The 9,437-nt window shown below is 44.2% G+C and overlaps 1 non-coding gene across 1 annotated transcript; it reads left to right on the forward strand.

The window, feature by feature from the left end:
• Positions 1-8,478: 8,478 nt before the first annotated feature.
• On the forward strand, positions 8,479-8,562 carry trnas-gcu (transfer RNA serine (anticodon GCU)). Its single transcript has one exon. It is a non-coding gene; the product is annotated as a tRNA-Ser (tRNA).
• Positions 8,563-9,437: the final 875 nt, after the last annotated feature.

Genomic DNA, 9,437 nt, shown 5'->3' on the forward strand with positions numbered 1-9,437 from the left:
TAATGCTGAACTTGCCAATGTGGATTTTACAGAGCGCACGTCCGATACGGAGTAACCTGAATTCCTAAGTCTGGCCAAATTTTGCTTTCCTCACGCTGTGATCTGCATGTCCTTGATGACTATGATCCGACTTTACCATCTCAAACAACGCTTTCCACTGTACTTAGGTCCATGTGACAATCAATCAGTCAAAACACAGTCATTTCCTCATTGCGTGGAGCCAGCAGAGCACAGGTGGGCTGTATGGCCTCAGTCTAAAGTGTGACACATTTTGTGATTCTGATTGAAATTGCAAATAAAACAGCAGAATTGGGGAAGTTACACGGTGGTTATATTGACACAGCCGGGACACATATGTGCCACAGTGTATCACACAATAACAGTGAAGATATTTTAACGTCATCCTTGAAGGTACATGCTACAAAAACCTGAAGACTACGGGAAACCGCTGTGGTCAGCGATAACAGAGCGGCCCAAAGGGATTGTGGTGGGCGCATAATCCAGAAATTAATGAATGAAAAGCATCCTCTGCTCGATGACAATTCCAGCTTTCAGTGTGTGTACTGCAACTGCCAGAGTTTCGCTATAACAGTGCTCCGTTCTTCACATTACATATTGATGAGCCATCTGCATCCTGTCACTCAATGGTATCTGAAATAGATACAACCGCCATATTTATGCATTGGAGGAAACACACGTTTGAAGTTATGGAAGATTTTTTTGCTGTTCTCTGTAGGTCTGTTATGAAGTGATTCGCAAAGTCACTTGACTGAGCTGGGAATACACTGGCGAAGGTGAGAGAAATCAGTTGGTGTGTGGGCCATACCCCTGACGCCTTGCAGTTATTCCCCACGCTGTGTCACACAGCAGGGTCCTCCGGTGAAATGAACGACATGTGGATCAGTATGTTGGACACAGCATTTCAACACAGACACAGTTTCCTATTATTACAACAAGCACCACTGATGATGAATACCCTCAGAGAGAAGCAAGTGACAGAGATTGACCGTGGACTCGATTGTCTGAACGGCTTCTGTCGGCACGTGAATGACGTCATACGTCTCTGCCGTCCCTCTCCTTGTCTCTGTGACAGAGTGGCTGAGGGAGAAATAATGGCTCGTTTTTAATCCTTCATTCCGCTTTGGACTGCCTGCAGACCCGCAGCTCCTGGCTGTGGGGATGGTTCTCAGTGAGTGAGGGTTTCATTCGGAGTCGCTTCATCTGGGACAGTTGGGACTCAGATGTTAACTGATGCCTGATTGCAGCAATGAAAACGACGCCTCTGAAACAAAAGCCTTTCTGCAGGATTGTTCCGCGAAGATAGATTCTGAACATCAAATGGGCAGCACAAAAATGCACTTATTTGCAATTTACTGAGGGAAGAGAGTCCACGGCCCATTTCTCTCTTTCCCACCAGCTTAGCACCTTTCTCTCTCTCTCAAATAAATGATATTTGGAGGAAGTTCGCTATCAAAGTAGCGAAGTTCCAGCAGCGTTCTTGCACCTGGCTGTGCCCGTGAGAGGAAACTTCAGAGCATATCCGCACTTACATCCCCTCATAATGCCTACAAGTGGAGGGAAATGGCTGAATACTCTGCCAATAGAGACAGCTCAGTCCCCGGGGATGGGACAAACAGCACCGTCCCGCGTGGGGACATTCTGCAGATCAGACACAGTCCACTTTATCATTCAAATCATACCAGAGTGAGAGCGCTCGAGAAGGCCAATCGGTCACTCGTAACTGTGCCAACTCGGGAGTTGCAAAAGATTGGTGAAAGTGGAAAGTGGATTTGTTCACGTTTCAAGTGTTTCCTTGAAGCAGATAGCTGAAGAAGATACACAGTGAAGCGATTGAGATCTAACCACAGGGGCAGCAAATAAGTTGTACAGCGCAGAGGAGAGCTTTGAAGTATTGAATTCTGGTTGATGGGACGATCATGCTTTCACTAGGCCACGCTGCTACAGAAGAAACTATGTCAGTGTCTCTCAGCATTGTGATGTCACAGGCAAATGTCGCCGTTACACTGCAGGAAATTCCTTTTTCCAATGTGAGGGCAGACCATATGTAAAGTAGCTTGTATATCGAATCATTTGAGAGAAATAGTTCCACTGCACCTCAGTGTGTTCTATTGTCTCCTTTCCACTTTACCTGTCATTGTGCCTGCACTGAAGTTGATTTTCTACTTGTGCGAGTCTTTTACAATCTGGATGATGTGATGCAGTTGTACGGACCCATCTTCTGGCAGTATTCCACTTCACTTCAGCCCGCCCTAACTTCGCTATCTGATACTTTCCAGTTGTTTAGGTGTTAAGTGCTCATCTCAGGCCCAGCCTGCCCTCACCCAAAATAAATGGAAAACTCAGTCACAATTTGATCACTGCAATCGACGGATATCTTCATTCCAAGGTTATTCATAATTCCAATGATAATGTTAGGACTTCAGATGCTGGAGATCAGAGTTGGTCGTGTGATGCTGAAAAAGCACAGCAGATCAGGTAACATCCGAGGATCCGGAGAATTCAGGTTTCAGGCTTAAGCCCTTCATCAGGAATAAGGCTTATGAGTCAGGGCTGAGAGATAAATGGAAGTGGTGTGGGGTTGAGGGGAAATAGCTGGAAAGCAATAGATGGATGAATAGGAGGGAGAAGATAATAGGTCAGAAGTGGCAGTGATGCAATGGGTCGAGAGGGCGGTGGCGAGCTGAAGGCTTATGCTTGGGGGAAATGAGGAAACTGTTCGAATTCACATTTATCCCGCGTGGTGTAAGGGTCCCAAGGCGGAATGTTTGGCATTCCTCTTCCAGGCGTTGGGTGGTAACGGTTTGTCAGTGGAGGAGGTCCAGTACCTGCAAGCCTTTGATGGGGGAGGAGGGGGAGTTGAAGTGCTCAGCCACGGAACGGTGAAGTTGTTGGGTGTGGGTGTCCAAGAGATGTTCTCTGAAATGATCTGCAAGAAGGTATCCTGTCTCCCTGATGTATAGAAGACCACACTGGGCGCAACGGATGCAGTGGATGACATCGATAGCTGTACATGTGAATTTACAACGGATGTGGAATGATCCCTTCGGGCCTTGGTTGTAGATGAGGAGAGTTGTGTGGGTGCTAGTTTCACCCTTCATTTGGTGGCAGTCAAAGGTGCCAGGAGACGGTTATGGGCTGGTGGGGGGAAGTGTCGACCTGAAGAGGGGGACGTGGAGGGAATGGTCTTTCTGGAGTGCTGGCAGAGCTGGGTAGCGAAATATATCTCTGGTGGTGGTGTCTGTTTGGAGGTGGCACCCAGTGGCAGAATATGATGCGTTTTATGCGGAGGTTGGTGGGGTGGGAGGTGAGCACCAGGAAGTTCTGTTCTTGTTGTGTTGAGAGGCGTGGGGTTCAAGGGTGGCGGTGCGTGAAGTGGAGGCGATGCACTGGAGGGCATTGTCAACCAACCTGGGCAAGCAATTTGTGACCGTGGATGAAGTTGACCAACTGGGACTCTCTGAGGTGCAATTAGTCATCCTGGGATCAGATGTGTTGGAAGCGGTGGAATTGGGAATAAGGAATGTCGTTTTTACACGGGATAGGGTTGGAGGAGATGTCGTCTACACATCTTTGGGAGTCGGTGGGCTTGCAGTATATGTCTTTAATTAGTCAGTCGCCAGAGACGGTGATGGAGATGTCGAGGAAGGCTAAGGAAGTTGCCAAGATTATCCGGATAAATTTGATGTCCGTGTGGAAGGTTTTCGTAAAGTTGGTGAGCTATTGAACCTCTTCGTTGGAGCACCAAGTGGCGCGAATACATTCATCAATGTAGCTGAGGAACAGTTGTAGGATGCTGCCTGTGTAACTGCGAAAGATGGACAGTTCCGCGTATCTGACAAACAGGCAGGCATAGCTAGGTCCTATGCGGGTGCCCATGGCTATCACCGTCGTTGGAGGAAGTGGGAGAATTGGAAAGAGAAGTTGTTGATTGTGAGGACCAGTTCAGTCAGGTGGGTGAGGATGTCGGTGGAAGGGTACTGGTTGGGATGGTGTGAGATTAAGAAATGGAAAGCTTGCAGACTTCTGTCATTGCAGATGGATTTGTACAGGGACTGGATGTCCATGGTGAATGTGGCGTGTTGAGGGCCAGGGAAACGAAATTCTTGGAGGAGGTGAAGTGCATAGGGGTGTCACGAATGTAAGTGGGCATTTCCTGAACTGGGGAGAGAGGATTGTGTCCATGTAGGAAGAGAATATTCGGATGGGACAGGCTCAGGATGAGACAATAGTTCGACTGGGGCAGTCAGGTTTTTGTATCTTCGGAAGGAGGTAGAATCGGGGAGTGCGCAGTTCACGGACAATGAGGTTGAAGGTTGTGGATGGGAGATGCCCAGAGGTGATGAGATTGTGGATGGTCTGGGAGATGATAGTTTGTTGAGGGGACGAGAGTTTGTGATCGTGGTCTGTAGGAGGAGGTGCCTGCGAGTTTGTACTTGGCTTCAGCTTTGTTCCTCTGCCCGACTCACAAGCCTAATTCCTGATGAATGGCTTATGCCTAAATCGTCCATTCTCCTGCTCCTCGGATGTTGCCTGAACTGCTGTACTTTTCCAGTACAACACTCTCCACTCATTCATTATTACTGTCTCATTTCACACTACTAGATCCATGCTGTCTGTTTGATTCTAATGAGCACTGTTCTCATGAACTGCGACAAAATCTGCCAATCTAAAACAAAAACAGAAATTGCTGTAAAATCACAGGTGTGCTGGCAGCATCTGTGCAGATGAATCACAGTTAACGTTTCACATCCATTGGGTCCGTCTCTCCACAGATGCTGCCTGGCGTCCTGAAATATTCCAGCAACGACTGTTTTTGTTTGATTTTCAACATCAGCAATTTTTTAGTTTTTGTATTCTTATTTTCTGCCAATATGATTTGGCTAAAGATTATGTTAAATGTTTTGAATATGACTACGATGGAATGGCAAGATTCCATCAGCTCGCGACTGCTACTTGGTTCACGTGACCAATGCCTTTCCACTTTGTCACCGCGCCCTAAAGCTGCACCTCATATAAATTGACAAAATTGTGGCATTCTCTCGGATTGGTAATCAGGAGCGAGATTGATTGAAATTATTGAAAACTTAAGATAAACTGATAAAATACGTGATATAAAACGGGAAACTGAAAGGGAAAGAGAGAACGGCGAATGATAATGTTTTGACAAAACTGAAATATAATTGCTCAAGATTCAGAAAGTGCTTTCATCCACAAACATACCAGAATGTGGAATGAAATTTTTGGGACAACCAATACAAGCAGATTGCAAAAGCTTAGTTTAAAAGTCTTGCTGCAACTGTTTTGGTTTTAATGAACGCATCCATGTGTTTCGGTGCTGTAATGATATCCTAAAATAGAAAAGGAAATCCTTGCCTTCGAGGGTACGTGGCGAATGTTCACTGATTCATCCCAGTAATGGCAGGACTGTCATCTGGAAGCATATGAGTAAAATCTTTCAATGTTCCATGGAGTTTCGACTGAGTGGTGAAGGGAATGTCTCCATTCACAAATTAATCATTCAGTAGAATTCAATACAGGGACCCATGAAATGATGAACAAATTGAACAAGAACACGGACATACGATACACAATAGCTACGAAAATTACTATGTGAAAACTGTTGATTTCAGATCCACGGTGGTCTTTGGTGATGGCATTTACTGTCCAAAACCAGTCTGCACTGGAATGACGGGAGACACCCTATGAAGTATTTGAACTTCAGTCACCTTTAGAAATAGCTAAGACTGACTCAGGACACGGGGATATAGAGATGTTGGCCTTACAAACCTTTCAGACATCACGTGGAAGAATAAAGGAAGTGATCAATAATGTTCGTCTCCATGGAGACGATGTTCATGAACTGGATAGATAGTAATTAACCTTATTGGAGTTTATAAATGGAGACGTCATATTTAAAAAGCAAAGAGTGTATAGTGTAACTGTAAAATCTTTTGGTCACACTCAGTGGGAACATTGTATGTAATCCTTGTCCTCATTCTCCACCAAAAACATGTGAAGAAGTTAGAAAGGGCACAGACACTGTTTCCTGGATAGCAAGATATAAGAAAGCCAAGTGACGTTGTTTACTGAGACATAAAAAGATCAGAAAAGTTACAACCGGTTTCATCGGGATGATAGAAAGAATAAAGGAGTTTATTCACGAGATTCGGAAATGCCGGACCAAAAACACTCAAATTTGATTTAAACAAATGAGATTTTCAAATAACGCGAGGTTTGAATGAGTAAATCGGGGAAAGTCCCTCTTTCGAGTGAATCAAGAACTTTCGTTAGAGCTTCAAAACCATTACTGAATGATTAAGAAAAGTTTGGATGAGAGTTTCTTCCACTCAATAGAGTTTTTTTCAATCGTGAACGACTTTACAGAAATAAAACGTAGAAGCTGACTTCAGAGTGTTTTAAAAGATACACGAACAAACGTACAAGGAGAGAATTTACCATTGAGTGAAAGTCATGTGGTTGCGTAACAATTTCGAATTTGTTGACTTCAGACACAAAGACATTTCATGTAACATGTACAACTGAATAAGACTGAGTATAACAAATTCATGGATTGGTAAGGTGTGACGTATTATTCAAGGTGAAACTCTGTAAATGGAGCTCATGTCCTAAAATAACTGCAGACAGAAGTTATATCCTAATGAGTAGGAATTGAATCGTCACTTGGAGAGGCAACACCTACTTTAAAGACTTGACCACATTCACATGATGTTATGGATATTTCCTACATTCTTAACTCCACCCAAGAAATCCATCAAGAAGACTCTGTCCTTTTGTGTTGTTAACCCCCTGTACTTCTCTGCAGCACGCCATTTACGATAAAATATGCTCAGACCAAAATTCAATTGGATACAATATTCAAACGGTCCTATGTGATTTCTTTTTTTTAATCATTGCAATAACCTATGTGAGTTTGCAACAAACTCTGTAACATGAAACCAGCTCAATATCTATTTTCCCGGAATTAAAAGCAGTGCACATGGGAAACGTTATCCATCTGCTGAAAAATCACCCTTGGCTCTTTCTCCACATACGTCTCTTCACGTTTTAGATACTTGCAGTATGTTTGTTGATCAAGGAGTCATTATCCAGAAAAGGTCGTTTGTCAACCCAAAAACACGGTTATTTTCCCATAAACTTGGCTTTGCTCAATATCACCTTCTGTCCGTATCCCTCAACACGACGACAAATTGAAGCTGCTCCATGTGAGACTCAAACTTAAAACTTTGGCACAGCACAGCCCACTTTTCTGGAACAGAGATACCATGCACTGGCCACGTTCAGCACAGGAGCAACACATTAATACTTACCTCTACATTCCTGGTTTTACTTTAACCTTTGGGAAACCGAGTTTCTCTGACTCCATGGCTAGTAACGGGGATTATATGATCATCTTCACCAGTGGTTCTGTCCCCGAGTGAGGAAAGTGGTGAGGTACTCATTGTAAAGATGGGTAGATTGATGAAATGTACAATTTCATGTTTTGCCTTCAATAAACCATGAGCTTTTTATTTTGTTTTGCATCTGTAGAAATCTTAAAATCCTCATCTTGAATAGACTCAATGGCAGATCTCCATTTTGTCTCTGGCATTAAATTTCAAAGTGTAAACCCCCCCTGAATTCTTCCACTGCAGTCGACTGTTTGGGAAGTGTTCCTGTTGAGGGAAATACACTTCCGTGTGTGTCACCTGCTGGTCCCAGCATGCGCCCTGACACTGCACTCATTTTCCTTCTGACACTTGCTCACTGTGTTGCTGTGATTATACAGTGACTTGGTGTCGCACGGCCCAGGAAAATGATACAGATCAAGGTTTTAGCATTGTTGAGTTCAATTGTCAGTTTAGCCTTATTTTGGATTTTGAAATTGTCTGTTCTGTAGACAAGGGCGTGTCAAAAACATCTGAGCGGAAGTTAGGTGTTCCGAATAATGACATTGAGCACTATGCACTCTCGTCCAGTCTGGAAAACAATTCCTCACAGGCAATTTCATAGACAATACACAGCAGGTGCAGGAGTAGGCCATTCTGCCCTTCGAGCCAGCACCACCATTCATTATGATCATGGCTGAACATCCTCAATCTGTATCCTGTTCCTGCCTTAGTCCCATAACCCTTGATTCCACTATCCCGAAGAGCTCTATCCAACGCTTGATTGAAAGAAAACCTCCTGCCGTCTCGGGTTCTTCATTCCGTTGACTTCAAATCTTCACAGAATTCAACAGACCTTGTTACACATTTATTTCCTCATTTTTGTTCAGATCACTGTGTGCATAGTGTGACAATGGGAGTGCACTTGCCTCAGAACCCAGAGATCAAACCATAGTCTTGGAACTGTACTGTGTTATTTATCATTTCACCAACACCAGGGAGAAATATCTGCTGCTCTGCATAATTTACGCAATTCAATTATTCATAAGTTCATCGCTGTCCCAGTGTCGGTGCCGATATGGCCGAGAGGATACGGCGATAGACTGCTAATCTATTGTGCTCTGCACGCGTGGGTTCGAATCCCACTCTCGTCGCTATCATCGACTGTTCTCCAATGACCGCAGCTGTTGAATTGAAATCGGGGCTCCAATGGTCAGTCTATATGTATCAAAGCTATTACACAATCTCAAAACATAGTTTGACCCTGTTGACTAAACTGCTTTGAAATGTCGGTTGCATTGGGATAATATAAAAGAGCGTGATTGTATCTTTCATGTCAAGTTGCTGTGAACGTTTTTTCGTATGAAACACATCCAGGAAAATCAAATAATGATAGCTGCGAAGTGCATGTTTATGCAAAGGGAATCTTAATGAATGTTTTGTCAGATGAAATCTGGAGGAGGTTGAGTAGAAGTAATTCATCCTGGTGAGAAGAGCACAGCGAGACAACACAAAATAATGGAGATACTTCAAAAGGGGCAGGGCGTGGGTGTAGGGACACTGAGAACTGGGTGTAAATGCACAGTGGAAATTGCCGCTGTGGGTGCCGTGCATGGGCACGGAGAGACTTACACATTAGTCTCGCCCTCGCCCCTTGCTCTCGCCATTGATGAATGCTGGACATAAGGCACAGATAAACACAAGATGTGGGAAGCAATCTCCCTCTCGTTATGCACACACTGGATGCATCACATTGATCTATGAACAACTGGAGAAATCAGCATGTTACCTATAGGGAGTGAAACTAAACTGTGGATCAATAACCGCAGATTCATGCAACATAAACATGAAAAATGATTTAAAATGTAGGGTGTAGGTTGGCTCGCTGAGCTGTAGCTTTGATATCCAGACGTTTCTTTACTTGGCTAGGTAACATCATCATCAGTGGCGACCTCCAAGTGAAGCGAAGCTGTTGTCTCCTGCTTTCTATTCATATCTTTCTCCTCCAAGGTGTTCCTGGGGTCTGTGGTG

This window comes from Chiloscyllium punctatum, chromosome 18, assembly GCF_047496795.1.
Source record: "Chiloscyllium punctatum isolate Juve2018m chromosome 18, sChiPun1.3, whole genome shotgun sequence".
Classification (NCBI taxonomy): domain Eukaryota; kingdom Metazoa; phylum Chordata; class Chondrichthyes; order Orectolobiformes; family Hemiscylliidae; genus Chiloscyllium; species Chiloscyllium punctatum.